We start from the raw sequence: 16,377 nt of genomic DNA on the forward strand, positions 1-16,377 counted from the left end.
TGTGCAAGCGTCGTTTTGTACGAACACTGTTTACCGAGGCTCCTGGAACCCTGGCCAACGGCTCAGTCCCAGGAGAGCAAACTGGGAAACTCTTACAACTAAAGAAGTCTTTTTTTTTTTTGGTTTTTTTGAGACAGGGTTTCTCTGTGTATCCTTGGCCATCCTGGACTCACTTTGGAGACCAGGCTGGCCTCGAACTCACAGCGATACGCCTGCCTCTGCCTCCCGAGTGCTGGGATTAAAGGCGTGTGCCACCACGCTCGGCTCTCAACTAAAGAAGTCTTAATCCAGCCTGGGGTCAACTTCAATCCGGGTGTGGAGCTTGCCTTGCTCCTCGTACTTTCCTGAGATCTCCTGGGGATTTTCTCTCTCTTGGTAGGTGTGACCCCGTCTGTTCTTCACTGTTCAGCCTACCTGTTCCTGCTTGTTAAACACAATCTACCTGAAGAGGTAAATCTCCATAAACTCCCTTATTCCAGATTGCTGGGAGGGCCTAGAGTGAAGCTTGCTGTGGGCAACCCAGGGGCACACAAGCTCCTTCCTGCCTACAGACCCCTATTCCAGAAGCGCAGGCATAGGGGTCACTCAGGACATGTTTGTTTATAGCCAGGGTGGCTGCGAGGGGTGGGGGGTGGTATGGGGAAGGCTGTTGGTGTCTTCCATGTGCCACCCCATTTAAAATCTAAGGACTCTACGGAGTAGTGACAAATATTAGTGTCACCTTCCCCTGAGCAACATAAGCTACTGATAAGTGTAGTGAGTGGCCGAGTCCAGGACAGGTGAACCCACTCAGCAAGGGCTTTATCTATTCATTCCCATGTTAACTAAGTGTATTCTGGATTAGGCTGTGTACCGGACACAGGTGTAGGCACTTTGTCTTACCAGTGGACAGAAACAAAGATGACTGCTCTTACCTGCTTAGGTTGGGGTTATGGGTGGAGCAGATAAATTGAAACATTGCACACAAGTGAAGCAATTTATTTGTTAGAAAGGTGTTAAATGCAATGAAGAAAGAAAAGATGAAGCAAGGCAGGGAGTTAGGAGTACTGGGGACTGAGGTGGGTGAGTTGTTTGTTTTTTGAGACAAGATTTCTCTGTGTAGCCCTGGCTTTCCTAGACTCACTTTGTAGACCAGGCTGGCCTCAAACTCACAGCTATCCCTCCTGCCTCTGCCTCCCTAGTGCTGGGATTAAAGGTGTGTACCACCACGCTTGGCTTGAGGGTTGTGCTTTAATCCTAAATAGGCTGGGGCTGGAGGTGTGGCTCAGTGGTACAGTGCTCACTTGGTATGAGGCCTTGGGTTTAATTCCCAGCAGTATAAAACAAGACCCAACACAAAGGTCAGGGTTGGTGAGACAGCTCAGATGGTCAAGTGCTTTCCACGAAAGCGTAAGGATCTGAGTTCAATCCAAGCACCCATGTTTAAAAAAAAAAACCCAGAGGTGACAAAAAAAAAAAAAAAAAAAAAAAAAAAAAAAAAAAAAAAACCAGAGGTGACAGTCATCTCAGCATTGAGGAACTGGAGACAGGAGGACCCAGGAGGCCTGTTAGTCAGCAAGTCTTGCTGAATCGACCAGCAAGTCTTCCAGTGAGAGACCTTTTCTCAACAGTAAGGCAGAGAGCAATTGAAAGGAAGACATCTGATGTCGACCTCTGACCTCCACATGCAAGATCACACAAGTGATCCCCCCTGTCCCCCACAAACAGACACACCCCAAATAGGCTGCACACAAAATAGATACAATTGCATATAATCCAAACATTCTGGAAGCTGAGTCAGGAGTGTAGGAACCAGGCCTGACTGGGCTGCCTGCCTGTCTTGCTGTTTTCATGCCCTGTTTCCAGCAGCTTCCACATCTATGTTTATCTTGGTTAGCTAGTCTGTGACTCGCATTACCGTCTCGCCAGCAAGAACGACGCTGCACACACAGGATCCTCCTGCAGTAAAGCTTTAATGCGTCTTAAGAGGGAGAGCATAAGCTTACGACAAGTAAAATGGAGACCCCAAACAGCAGAAACCCATCCCTTATATAGGAAACTGTTCTCCGCTTAGGATGTGTCAGTCCCTGATTGGCTGTTACTCATCAGGCGATATGACGCCACGGGAGAGGCAGAGCACAAGTGGAAAGTTCCTTCGCACATGCGCAGATTACTTGTTTACCAGTTTGGGACACGGGATGTCAGCGCCATCTTGTAATGGCGAATGTGAGTGCGGCCTCTCACACTAGTCGTGTTTCCTACTCTGAGAACACGCCCCTCCCTTCCTCGAGACTTTTCCTCTTGTGTGCGATTACCTCTTGAGGGATTTCACCTGGGAGGAGGATTCCTGTTTGGCTGCCTATAAGAAGGCTTTTTGGAACTCTGGGAAAGCAAAGAATAAACCGCTGCCGCGGCTGCTGCTCTCTTAGCGCGAAGGACCCACTGTGTTATTGTGTGTGTGTGCGCGTGTGTCTGTGCATGAGTTAAATCTGCAGTCCCTCGCCCTCCACTTGGTACCGTGGTGGCACGGGCGCCACAAGGAGGATCCTAATTGACAAGCCAGCCTGTGACATAGTAGTGAGCCTGAGGTCTGCCTAGGAACACAGCACCAGTCTGAGAAAAGGAAAACAAAGGCAGGCAGTAACTATGGTGGTATACTTTCTAGGAGAAAGTAAAATTTAAGTGAAGCCTGAAGCAGAGCCAGGCCTGCTGGCATATGCCTGTAATTCCAACACTGGGGAGGCTGCCACTGAGGCCTGCAAGGTTAGCATGGGCTTTAGAGTGTGCATAGAGGCCCTGTCTTGAAGGAAAAGGAAAAAGAAAGGAAAGGAGGGGAATTTGGTCTACGTGTGTGTGCACACAGGCACATACCCCAACACACGCCCCTCTGTGGCCAAGCCATTTGAAGGCCACTTGTCCAGTTCAGATTTGGAATAGAGAGACTCAGTTTTGTCTGGGGGACAATTAGAGCAGGGTATCTGACCATCACCAAACCCCACCTCATCCGTGATAGCAAAACCTAAGTCTGATGCCAAAAGTGCTGTTGTCCACTCAATGTCTGAGCCCTCAAGAGACTGAGGCAGGAGAATCCAGAGTTGAAGGTGAATAGCCTGGGCTATGAGAGGATTCAGGGTTCAAGAGATACCCAGGGTGTCAAAAAAACTAAAACTAAAGCCAGGGTTGGTGGTGCACACCTCTATCCCAGTACTTGGAAGGTACATGCCTAAGGATTAAGCATTTAAGGTCTTCCTCGGCTGCACAACAGGTTCGAGACTGGACTGGGCTAAGACCCTGTTGTCAACAACAAGGAGAAGCAGCTTTGAATCACCCCCAAAGAGCTCCCTACGGGATGTCTCTGTAAAATTAGTCTGGGCTAAGGAGATGTTCAGGGTCATGTGGGGGAGTTTACAGAAAAGGGAACAGGTCTTCCCACTAAACTGCCTTCTTGGTCTCTCAGGCCTCTCCACTTTCTGTCCTTCTTCAGTGAGGGTTTTGCTTTGCTTTTTTGTTTTGGTTTTTTGAGATGGTTTCTTTGTGTAGCCCCGGCTATTCTGGACTGGCTTTGTAGACCAGACTGACCTCGATCTCAGAAATCTGCCTGTGTGTACCACAACACCCAGCCTCTTCAGGGATATTGGGAGCATCATCGTTGTTTTGTTGTTGTTCTTGCTGCTGCTGCTATGGTCAGAAGCAGGCTCACTGAGAAAGAAAGCAGAATCTGCAGCTCAGCATCCTATTTTCACTAAATTGATCAAGAATCTAGATTGGAGGGCCGGGGGGTTGGGGAGAAGCGATGGGAAAGGGCTATAGGAGTTAGTCTCCCTGAGCTTGCAAAGATAGTACACACAGGCACCCTCAGGGCGACAGCAGTAGTGGCCAAGGAGTCTTGGGTCCTCCATTCAGCAGGGGACTCGGGGACTCCGGACAGCTGCCACAAAGAACACACACAGAGAGCAAGTGCTGTGCATGCGCAGAGGCGGATAGCAAGTCTCTGCTTGCACGCCCCCGCCTGGGGCTATAAAAGCCTTGCCACCTGCTGTCCTAGCTACATCAGCGGCCGCGGTGCATCCACTTGCCGGGAGGAACCAAGCTAAGGTCTCTGGTGACTGCTGGCCTGGATATGGACCCTGAGACCTGCCCCTGTCCTACTGGTGAGTCCCCCTTCCCCCATTTCCCTCCTACAGCGCTTTGCCCTTTACAGGCAAAGAACTCCACTCCTGTGTCTTCACTCAAGGACATTTGGGAGGGAGGAACCCCTTGTTTCCCATCTTTAACCCTGTGACGGTGATAAACGCAGAGTTTGCTACCCACCTCCTTTTACACCTAGGGATGCCAGGTGTCTCTACTTTAACCCTTCGTGTTGCCTCTTAGGTGGTTCCTGCACCTGTTCGGACAAATGCAAGTGCAAGGGCTGCAAATGCACCAACTGCAAGAAGAGTGAGTGTACCCCTCCTCCTTCTACTGCCATAACCCCAGAGGCATCCACCCCTCCCCCTTGGCTATATAGCAAAGCCTCCTGCTGCAGACCTTCAGATACAGAGGCGGTTTCAACCAATGTAAATACAGCAGGCCTGGGTGTAGGGGAGGATATTTTTGGTGAATCAAAAGCTAGCTGATTTGAGTGCTGAGCCCCTGCTCCATCCCCACTCTTCAATTTTTCCAGTGCCTGAGGAGCCCCCAAGGAGACTGGGGGGTGGGTGGTCAGGGATAGAGTTGCAGTGCTTTGGCCCCTCTCAGGCCTTGTGGGTCTCCTCAGTTTGCTCTCTCTAGGTCACAGCCTGGAATGTGCTTGGGGTGAGATGTAGAGGTGGAAGCAATGCTCTCTTCCTCTCTTGGGTATGACTAGGCAGAGATCCCGTGGGTTTCCTGGCCTCCGCATCATCCCCGCCCCTCCAACTTTATGCTTCGAATTTCTTCTCAGCATCCTTCACATTTGCATGCATATTCTCCTTTAAGACTTATCTCTCTCCCGGCCCAGGCCTGAGCCCAGCATTCCTGGGGAATCCCACGGCACCCACCCCTTAGAGAATGACTCTCTACAGAGGTTAGGCAAGCAACTGCAGCCTCATAGATGCTGAGTCAGACCTGATGTGACAGTGTGTGGGGACAGCAACCTGTCCTGGACAAAGCCCGATGGCTCTGCAGCCTCCTATACACCTTTCTCCTCCTCTTTCTTTGATGGAGACAGATGAAGGCATCAGACCGGGCACATGCACACACACACACACACACACACACACACACACACACACACACACACACACACCTCCGTTTTATCTACAGGCTGCTGCTCCTGCTGCCCTGCAGGATGTGAGAAGTGTGCCAAGGACTGTGTGTGCAAAGGTGAAGAGGGGGCCAAGGCAGAAGTGGAGAAATGCAGCTGCTGCCAGTGAGAACTCAGTCCCTCCCACACAGCCTATGCAGATAGTGCTGGGGGGGGGGGTGGTCCATGGTGGGGCGTGGCTGTTGACCCCTTCCCTGGCTGCCTGCTTGTGTGAATAAATCCCATGCACAGCACGAACCAAAGACTGGGTCTCTTTTTCAAGTGGGAAGGAGGTGAAAGGTGGAGGGGAGCCCATTCCCTGGAACCCATCCATCTGTTTGGGGCTGGGGCAGAGTCCTTGAGACAGTACACACGTGTGTACACACACTCACAGAGGTTTATCTCTCCAACCATCTTCATCACTTGTATACAGGGAATTCAAACAAGCCTCTGGCTCCAAACACTTGTGATTTATGGAGTTTTTCTAGTAGTTCCTACAAAACTGCCAGCTTTCGGATGCCGGAGGCGAGTCCAGGGTGCCCCGGGCTTCATCTTGGCAGATTGTCTACTGTGTTTCCAAGGTCACCTGCCTGAATAGCCAGCTTGTCTCCCCAACACAGACTGTTCAGCTCTTTTTAAACCTCATTTGGTTTGGCAATTTGTCTACATGCCCCAACACTCCACACACACTCTTTTTCAGGGAAAAGTATGGTAATTAGAGCTTGTATCCTAAATCGAGATGGTCAGCCCTTAATGAGAGAAACCTCTCAGCCCCACCTGGGCTGCCTGAAACAGGGGAAATAGACTGTGGGTTGACTGACAGTGCCCTGTAAGGGACAAGTCTGTAAACACATCCGTTTTCCTCCAACTTACTTCTCCCAGACATTCCATTCAAAAGCTCACCACAACTGTTGTTTTTGACTCTGATAGGCTGAGTTAAAGAGCAGCCAGCTCAGTTTTCAAAAGGAGCCATAGAAGGCTCATCCAATGCACAGCCTCCGATTCCAAAGCTCTGAGAGCAGTGATACTGGCTTCAGACTAGATCAGCCAGACACAGAAAGCCAAAAAAGCAGACCCTGGGGCTGATGAGGTGGCTCAGTGGGTAAAGACACTTGTCACCCAGCTGTGACCTGAGTTCAAGCCCCAGAACCCACAGAGAGGAAAGAGAGAAGGGAGAAAACAAACCAGACCCGCTAGCCAATTGTGGTGGTGCATGCCTTTAATCCCAGCACTCAGGGAGGCAGAGGCAGTCAGATCTCTGTGAGTTTGTGGCCAGCCTCGTCTACAAAGTGAGTCCAGGACAACCAAGGCTATACAGACAAACCCTGTCTCAATCCTCCCTAAAAAAAAAAACAAAACAAGGACAAAAGAGAAACAAACAGACTAGACCCTTATGTAGTCATAAGTCCAAGAAAAATCAGTTGGGAAAGAGACAGTCACTAGTTAGGGTATGGTTGTTAGAACAATTGGCCTCCCTTTGTATATTAAAAAAACAAACAAAAGCCTTCAGCCTATATAAACACACAGAGGCAAAGCACACACACGCACGCACGCACACGCATGCACACATACAATTTAATTTTTGAGAATGAGTCTCTTTTTTTTTTTTTTTTTGGTTTTTCGAGGCAGGGTCTCTCTGTGTAGCCTTGGCTGTCCTGGACTTGCTTTGTAGACCAGGCTGGCCTCGAACTCACAGCGATCCGCCTGCCTCTGCCTCCCCAGTGCTGGGATTAAAGGCGTGTACCACCAAGCCATTGTAAAGTACACTGGTGGGTGCATCCGAGAAGCAGGTACAGCCAAAGGGGAACTCTCCTATGGGGCTTAGCTCTTGGGTTGGGAGAAGCTAGAGGTTGTTAGGGTTAATAATCGATGGCAAGAGTTTTTTGTTTTTGTTTTTTTAATCTATTATCCACAGGATGTTTGTTCGGACATGTAGGTGGGCAAGCAATGCCTACTGGGGGCCTAAAATTAGCCCAAAGTAAGGTAATTGAGTTCTGGACCTGCAACATTCCAACCTCCCCACACTGCTGTAGTTTAGTCAGTCAGTCAGTCTTTTCAGACACAGCTTGTTTCCAGGAACCCTGGTTATACCTTTAATAAAATCCTTCTTCAGGCTGATTCTGTCCACTGTGCCTGAGATCTCCGCTGCTACCTCAAGATATTTCTTGCCTCTTAATTCCTTAACTGGCAGAGAAAGCCAATCTAATCGTGACCCCCTAACAGTGCTCCTGCGATCAGGTGTGACTCTGATCCTGGCTGTATCATTTTCTGAGCCTGGTTCCTCATTGTTCCATGGATCCCTCAAGTCTGCTTCTTATTCTTCTTCCCCCATCTCCTCCTCTTTCTCCTTTTCTATTTACTTATTTATTTATTTTAGCAAGATTTCCTGTTCTATAATTCTCTCTCTCTGCTATTCTATAAGCTCCTTGCTCCTCTCCCCACCAAGAACCTCAGACTTAAAAACTATGTAAACAGTTAGTGCACCATAAGTGTCTGTTGTGTATATTCTGTGACACAGATATGCATACAGTAGTAACCATCACTTGACTGTCAGGTGTAAAAGCAACTTTTATTGGCCTGCTTTAAATGTCGTCTTGGAGGCTTATTGCCTCTGTCTGCTCACCTAGGCCTAGTCCTGGAACCTTCTGGCCTCCTTACAATCTAATCTAAGCCTGGAATGTTTTCAGCCTCTGAGATTTACTGCTGAATAAGATTGCCCTTTCTAGGGGACTGGAGAGATGGCTCAGAGGTTAAGAGCACTGTTTGTGCTTCCAAAGGTCCTGAGTTCCATTCCTAGCAACCACATGATGGCTCACAACCATCTATAATGAGATCTCTTCTGGCCTGAGGGCAGAATATTGTATAAATAATAAATCTTTTTTAAAAAAGAAAAGATTGCCCTTTCTAGCTCTTTCTGAACTCTGGCTGGCTGGTTCAACTCATCTGTTCTGGCTCAAACTCCCCTCCAAGATGGCTGATTCAATCTGGCTTCTTGCTTGGCCTCTGACTGAATCGCTCTGCTTGGCCTCATACTGAATTTGGCAATATGTTCTAATCTTCTCGCTCCTTCTATCTTCACCTGTGTCTGGCTTGTTCTCTCTTCAACCTGTCTCTGTAAAACTCTCCTGGTAAACCTGCCTCTGAATCATATGAAATGAACTGCCTGTCAACTCACTCTAAACTGAGCTGCCTGAACAGCACTGACTAGAACTGCTGAGATCTGCCAGCCTCTGTCTCCTGGGTGCTGGGATCAAAGGCCTGTACCACCATCCTGGACCTAAGCCTTCTTTACCTGAAACTTGCTCTATTCCAATTGGCCTTGATCTCTGAGGCCTCTGTCAGCTTACCTCTGTCTCCTGGGATTAACGACCTGTCTGTATTCCAGCTGGATCACACAGACCTAGAAGACCTTTGGATGTGATCGCTTGCCAGAGCAGCCATGTTCTGAATTGAAATTCCTCTACAGTGGGGGAGCACTGCCCCATATCACATGCGGCATCCTCAGACAGCTGGGGTGTGTATGTGGCTGCGGCGGGGTGGTGGAGTGGTGGGGTGGGGGAGTCCTAGAAAAGAGCTGATGAGCCCCACATGAGTGCACAGCTGAGAGACTGATGTCAGCAGCCGCAAAAAATGGGGACAAATGGCTGTCAGACCGTATATTTACGACAGGCTCCCAGCATCAGGTCCGTGCTGCCTGGTATGCTCTGTGGGCCTCAGCGTCCCAGTTCTAAGGATAAAGAATCAATCACTCTGCAGTTCTCCCTGATCTGACCCTCGATCAACAGCGGATGAAAGACGATGGGAAACAGGAAGCTCACCGTTGCCTGGCGCCTGCCTGATACTTTTTGGGTTCCCTGCTCTGACTCAGTCCAATCATGTTCCTGCAGGAGGGGCACCTGCCACTGTGTAACTGCAGGAACATCCTGTGAGGAAGAGAATAGAAGAGGTTGGAAACAAAAGAGATACAGATCGCAGCCTTTAACTTCTCAGGGCGTCTCTGGTAGCATCTCTGAGAGCCCCTGCCTGACTCAAAGAGAAGGGAGAGAGGCCCATCTTTGTGTCTCCTCATCTGAGAAGAGGAAGCACCCTTTAGGGTTACCACACAAATAAAATGCCAGATGCTGGAGTCAGCCCATCATGACAGAAATTGGGGTCAGGACCTGAGGCCCTCAACTCAAAAGGACACTTTCTTTGCCTTCCCCCTGCACTGAGATTCTCTCAGACCTGCAGGTAGCTGCTCCCAACCAGCTGACAGATGGGGGTAGGGTGGGTGGTGGCTTAAGTGTCAAGTCTGAAGTGTGACAGAAACATTCGAGGTGGACATGCTTGCTCTCAGGAACTCGACTAGAAAGAAATCAGTGGACAAATAGAGTTCACTGAGCTCATAACCCAAGACCGACCTCCTCAGGCCCAGGTACATTCAGTGTTGGCCTGGGAACGGGGACTCCTAAAGCCTATTCCTGGGGTTACCTCCCAGTGGCTCATCTATTTCCAGACCTTGTGAACAAGGAGATCCAAGCGGAGGAGCAGGTGACCGCCAGAGGGCAGGTTAGAGCCGGGAACAGGGCTGCTTGCTGGCTTGAAACAAGTATCAAAGCGACCCACTGCACTCAGCACTTGTGTCCTCTGGGGCTGAGTCCTCCTCTCCTGACCCTGGGTAGTGTGGAGCTCACCAGAAGAGCTGAGTGCAGAACCTCTGCACGTGATGGAGCCCCTCCTTCTGTGCTGCATTTCAGACTGTCCCACACAGGACTTCTATTAAGCCCAGCATTTCTCAACATTTAGAAACTGGACCACAAATGCTATTCCATTTTCTCCAATTTTATTTGGGCCCCTACAAAAGTATTTATATATTCATCCCAAATCAGCCAGAAGAAAGCTTAAGAGAACGATGCCCGCTGGGCATGGTGTTGCACACCTTTAATCCCAGCACTCCGGAGGACAGCCAAGGCTAACACAGAGAGACTCTATCTTGAAAAGAGAGAGAGAGAGAGAGAGAGAGAGAGAGAGAGAGAGAGAGAGAGAGAGAGAGAGAGAGAACCATGTCCTGTTTCCCTTAAGGGGGCATTAGTTGGGTTGGTTTGGGGTTGTTTTCTTGGGCTATAGATGTTTACTTTTATTGGGAGTTGGTTATAAGTTATTATTAGTCTTTTGGGGGTTGTTTTTTGTTTGGTAGTTTTGTTTTTGCTTTTGTTTTTGTTTTTGGTTTTTTTTTTTTCGAGACAGGGTTTCTCTCTGTAGCCTTGGCTGTCCTGGACTCTCTTTGTAGACCAGGCTAGCCTCGAACTCACAGTGATTTGCCTTTCTCTGCCTCCCGAGTGCTGTTATCATTAGTCTTATTCAGAGAGAAAATGAAGTTGGACTTAGGGATTTCTCTCTTTCTCTTTATCTTTTTTCTTAGCTATGGAGATAGGGGTTGAAAAGAAAGAAGGGAAATATAGAAATATATAGGGCTGATAGGACAAAAAGTAGATTATTGAATCTACTCCTCAACTTAAGGTCTTAATTGTTACTCACAAATAAGGTATTATTTTTAATTCATTGGTATAGAATTTTGTATATTGATGCAAAATAAGTTTAATGTTGATACTTTTTGTTTTTGTTTTTGTTTTTTGTTTTTTGGTTTTTGGTTTTCTTGAGACAGGATCTCTCTGTGTTTGCCTTGGCTGTCCTGGTCTCACTTTATAGAGCAGGGTGGCCTTGAACTCACAGTGATCCACTTGCCCGTCTGATACATTTGTATAGATTTCAAATTTAAGATTATACACATTATAGTTATTTCTACTCTAATATGAGGTATTGTACCCATACAACTCAATTATAACACAAGATTTACTTCCAATACTTTGAAAGTGCTATTGCAGACTGATTAGGATAATTAAGTAATACAAATTAATTGTTAGTTGACCAACTCATGGATATGTCAATTACTACTCTACTTTTACCACAAGAATATACAACCAAGGATTAATGGATAGATATGCTTCTATAGATAGATAAGCTAAAATAGTTATATAAGCTCTCCAAAAGCCTCAGAGACCTACAGAATATGGCATTTAAAGGTGTTCTTATGATTCTAAGGATCCTTTGTCAATAAGGTAGGTTGATATCCTGGCAGCACCCACCCTACCTCAAAGAAGATAATGAGCATCAAAGAACCTCCTTATGGAGATGGCTTCAAATGTGGCAAACCAGCCACTGGGCAAAATGTTCTTGTTTCTGACACAGAGATAATTTTGCTTTAAAATGGGTAGGCTTGGACGCAGGCAGAGTAGAAGGCCAAACTCTGCCAAGACAGGATAGGCAAGTCCTCAATAGTTCCTGCTCCACAAAATGTCTGTCAGAGATATCGGGCCAGGGGGCTGTTATGGAGAGTTTTGGGTGACTGTTCTGGCAACAAATTATCTTTTTTTTTTTTTTCATTTTGGAAGCTGCTAACCTGCACTTCCTGTTCACTTAGGTAATTAATTGTATTCCTTCTCAAGTCTGGGGTTGAAGACTAGATGTAGTGGATGTAAACATGTTTTTGTTTTGATCCCAAGTATGGGATGGGGAACAGACTTGTGAGAGAGCAGGTGATGTTTATCTACTTAGAAGTTGAACCACTTTGTTGGGGCAGGGTGGGCTTGGTTTTTGCCAGCTGAAACACATCCTCGCATCCTAGTACAGACTCTGAGAGGAGATATATATATATATATATGCCCAAAACAGGAGGCTGGGGTTTTTTGGGTCTTCGTATTGTTTGGCTGTTCATTGCTCCACTTCGAGATGATCCAGGGCTCCGGGTTCTGGCTGCTGTTCCAGGTTCCAGCAGTAACTTTGGTGGAATTGCTGGTCTGCTGAAATCCTGCCGATTACGCCAGAAGAATCGCTCCCAGAACTGAATTTAAAAAAGGGCTACTTCTCTTGTTCCCCTAAACCTCCTTTCTCTTTTATCTAGGGTCCATGTATGGAAAGGAGATATAAGCATTCAAAGAACCCCAAACAAAGTAGGTTTGGAAAAGGTGACCCCTACAAGTAGATAGTTTAGATTTACAGTTAAGATCGATTATTTAGGGGTTAAGATGTTTTCAGGTCTAGATACACGTTTTTAGGTTGATAGAGATGAGATGAAATGACAGATATTGATCTACATTGAGAATTTTAGGCTCACTAAGATAGGAAAGATGTTTTCTACAAGGTCGTCAAATACAAATACCCAAAATACTATGAATGTAACAGTTATATAATTCCTGACTGTTTCCTACCTCTTCTTGTTGTATGTAATTTATTGTATATAAGTGTAATAATATAAATGTATATGTAAGAAAATAAATAAAAGCTGAACAATTTAAAAAAATAAAAAATTAAGACAGTGTATACAGTGATGCCACAGCCCTGAGACAGACAGCAGTCTGGGCTAGTTAAGATGAACTCCTTTCTGGTCCTGTGTGGAAGCAGCCTTGGCCTTCCTCTGAACAAGCTGCTCAGAGACAAAAGTCACGGTATTGTGAGGTGAGAGTAGTTCAGCAGGGCTGTTCCTCTTAAGAACAGTGTCCACAGTGCTGCACTGAGACTTTTCCTCGATGTTTCTGAATTTGTTTCCTCTGTCCTTTGCATATGTGAGAATTGAGGCATTGATACATCCGTCTGTTGGATCACACACCGTGCGTAACCGGTAGCATTCAGTATCTCCAGAGTAATCTACTGTCACAGTGTCATTTACTGATTTTCAGCTCAGACCTTGTGGTAAAGATGAAATTCCCAGAGGCATTTCTGACCACCATTTTAATAATTTACACATGCTTCTGCATGACTTTGAGCTAAGAATGCCCTTGAATATTTCCGCCTTTACCCTGTGACCATGTTCAGAATAGGATTTAACTGGGTTGATTAGGAGTAGGTAACCTTACATGTGAACGTATCCAGATGCTTCCTTTGTTGAAGAGAATCATTGCTTTGGAAATGACTTCCATGCTCCCCTTGCCTGGCATTGGTGGGGGGGCGATCTTTCCCAGCTCTTCTTCTGTCTTGCCTGATGTAATGGCTACTCTAAGTATCAAACTGACTACATCTGGAAAAATGAAATCCCAAAGAGTTGGGTACTCTGGGGGATTTTTCTTAATTATAGCTTTTGAAGTGGGAAAATCTTCTTTAATCCGGAACTTTAAAATTTTTATTTATTTTTATTTTGGTGTTTTGACTGCAGTTATGTCTGTGTGAAGGTGTTGGATGTATGGAACTCGAGTAACAGGCAGTTGTGAGCTGCCATGTAGGTGGCTGGGATTTGAACGGGTCCTCTGGAAGAGTAGCCAGTTGCTCTTAACTGCTGAGCCATCTCTGCAGCCCCAATCTGGACCTTTTAAGGTGATAACATCCTTCCTTAATCTAGGCCACAGCTTCTGGTGGCAGCCTACATATACAAAGGACATTGAAGATGATAGCGCTTTCTCTTTATCTGCTTGCCCTACCTTATTTTTTAGCCGCATTAGATAAATATTTGTCATTTGTTTCCTGCTTTTTTTTTCCCCCTCAGGGTTGTCCCATCTCTAATAGGTGAAAAGTAGCTACAGTTTACCTGAACCCTACATGAAGCTACAAAACAAAAAAAATCTTGTTTCCTAAACTCTCTCTTTAAGTGTTAATTTTCTTGGCAGTTGTGGGGCCGACGGATAAGTCTGTGGCCAGCTGAGTAATGGGCCATACACGTTATCTTCCTTGCTTCCAGGAGGAAGAAGGGCAAGTGCCAGCTGAGGGCCTTGAGGGGAGCTGAGGCAAGCTCCAAAGTCCCAAGGCGTTGAAGGCGTGGTCACTGCACACCTAGGGAGGAGCAGGCAGCTGAGCAGCAGGAGCTGGAGTGGCTGATCCTCCCTGGGGCAGGGTGAGAAGACAAAGGGGTTGAGTATAGGAGGATAGCACAAGCGCTATGGAAATGAAAATCTCTGGCCCTGGGCTGGAAGCCTGGGCTAGGACCTACTTTGTTGTTTCCCTTCGGCTCATGTCACTCAAGACTTACTGGCCAATCAGTGTCTCCAAGCAGAATTGCCAGCCGGAAGAGGAGGAGAGTTATTCCTGGTCCTATGCTGCACATTTAGCTCTGTAGCGGAGCAGGCTTGAATGATTCGGTGTGCTGCGAGTGGACCTCCTGCTAGCTCCGAAGCAGGGACATGGTGAGCGCAGGGTCACTGCCCACGAAAGGGAGTAGCAGGCTGCTGAGCAGCGGGAGCTGGTGTGGTAGGTCCCGGGGGTGGTCCTTAGTCACTCCTTGGACCATACTGTGGCCTCTGAATGGGGACTGCTCCTTGTGTTCCATAAGTTTGCATATGTTGTGTATTCATTTTTATTGAATTCTGTAGTCTTTATATTAGGACGTAGGTGGCGGGGCTGTAGGTGAAATAGAATTCAGGCCACAGTGCAGATCCACGCAAGAGGGAAAGGGAACGCAGACACAGGAATTCCCATTACAAGTCGACCTAGCACATAGCAAAAAGTGGACGCGCACACATGTGGGGTTGGAAGGAAGTCCCTTTATTGGTCGACCTAGCAGTTGTGCAGAAAGTGCACGCGTGGCTTAGGGGACCTGAATCCTGCCTGCTGGCAGTGACATGTTTGTGATGACATGGTTCCAGGGTGGCTTTGGTGTTGTCTGTTGACCCACGGTCACTGCCTGTTTACTAATACTTTATTTCTTTACTTCTGTCTTGACCCTTTTTTTTGTTCTGTGGAGAGTTCCATGAGTTTCTAAGCTTTCTCTTGTGTCTGTTGGTGATGGTGTGCCCCATTTATCCTTGGTGATCTGGTAGTTTGCAAGGGTCACTACAACTTCTTTGTATCTGTTGAAACTTGCGCTGTGTTTGGGCATCATCAATTTTGGAGAAAGTTGCCTGAGTTGCTGAGAAGGGGGTATATTCTTTTGTGTTTGGGTGGAATGTTCTGTAAATATCAGTTTGGTTGTTTTGGCTTTTAACTTTGGTTACCTGGGGTAGTTCTCTAGTTTGTGTGTGTGTGTGTGTGTGTGTGTGTGTGTGTGTGTGTGTGTGTGTGTGTGTGTGTTTTGTTTTTTGTTTCCCCTAAAGGACCCGTTTCTTGGTAAGAGTGAGATACTGAAGTTTCCCACTATTAGTGCATGAAGGTCTATGGTGATTTAAGCTGCACTTTGGGTGCAGCTGGTTTTGGGATATAGATGTTAAGAATTTAAAAGATATCGTGGTAGACTTTTCTGTGATGAATATGCAGTGTCCTCCCCATCTCTTGATGAATTTTTGAAGTCTATTTTCTAGATATTAAACTGGCCATAGTAGCTTGATTCTTAGATCCATTTGCTCAGAATCTCTTTTTGCCGCCCTTTGCCTTGAGGCGATGTCTGTCCTTGATGGTGAACTGTATTTGTTGTAGGCAGTAGAAGAATGGATTCTGTTTTAGCATCCATTCTGGTAGCCGGTGTCTTTTTATTGGTAAGTTGAGGTCGTGATATTGACAGATATCAATGAACAGTGATTATTAATTCCCAGTGTTTTCTTGTTGTTGATGATGGTGGTGGTTGTGGTGTGTGAGTGTGTGTATATATGTGTATGGCACAAGTGCTTCTCTTCTTTTGGTTTTGCTAATGTGAGGTAATTTATGTCCTGTGTCTTCATGGGCGTAGTTAACCTCCTTGGGTTATACTTTTCCTTCTAGCATCCTGTGTAGTGCTGTATTTGTAGATAAATATTGTTCAAATTTGACTTTATCAGAGAATATCTTATTTTATCCATTTATGGTGATTGAAACTTTTCTTGTATAGTAATCCAGGTTGTCATCTGCAGTTTCTTAAAGCCTGCAGCGCGTGTGTCCAAGCCCTTCTGCTTTTAGAGTCTGCATTGAGAGACAGATGCAATTCTAATAAGTCAACCTGTATAGGTTACTTGGTTGTTGTGTTTTATTTTCTGTTGCAGCTTTTCATGTTCTTTCTCGAGTCTAGTGTTTTTATTATTATGTGGCAAGGGGGCTTTCTTTTCTGGACCAATCTATTTGTTATTATGTATGCCTTTTGTACCTCGATGGACATCTTCTTTAAGTTAGGACATATTTTCTTTTTATGATTTGTTGAAAATACTTTCTGGACCTCTGAGGTTGTATTCTTCTCCTTCCTATATTCCAATTAGTCATAGTTTTGT

General features: G+C 46.4%; 1 long non-coding RNA gene and 1 pseudogene across 1 annotated transcript; both read left to right on the forward strand.

Annotated features, from left to right (window-relative positions):
* Positions 1–4,028: 4,028 nt before the first annotated feature.
* LOC127209484 (uncharacterized) lies at positions 4,029–5,415 on the forward strand. Its single transcript, XR_007833196.1, has 3 exons — positions 4,029–4,130; positions 4,351–4,416; positions 5,263–5,415. It is a non-coding gene; the product is annotated as an uncharacterized LOC127209484 (long non-coding RNA).
* Positions 5,416–14,152: 8,737 nt separating this feature from the next.
* The window catches only part of LOC127209483 (zinc finger protein 431-like), a 33,677-nt pseudogene continuing 31,452 nt past the window's right edge, over positions 14,153–16,377 (forward strand).

Source organism: Acomys russatus, chromosome 26 (assembly GCF_903995435.1).
Source record: "Acomys russatus chromosome 26, mAcoRus1.1, whole genome shotgun sequence".
Lineage (NCBI taxonomy): Eukaryota > Metazoa > Chordata > Mammalia > Rodentia > Muridae > Acomys > Acomys russatus.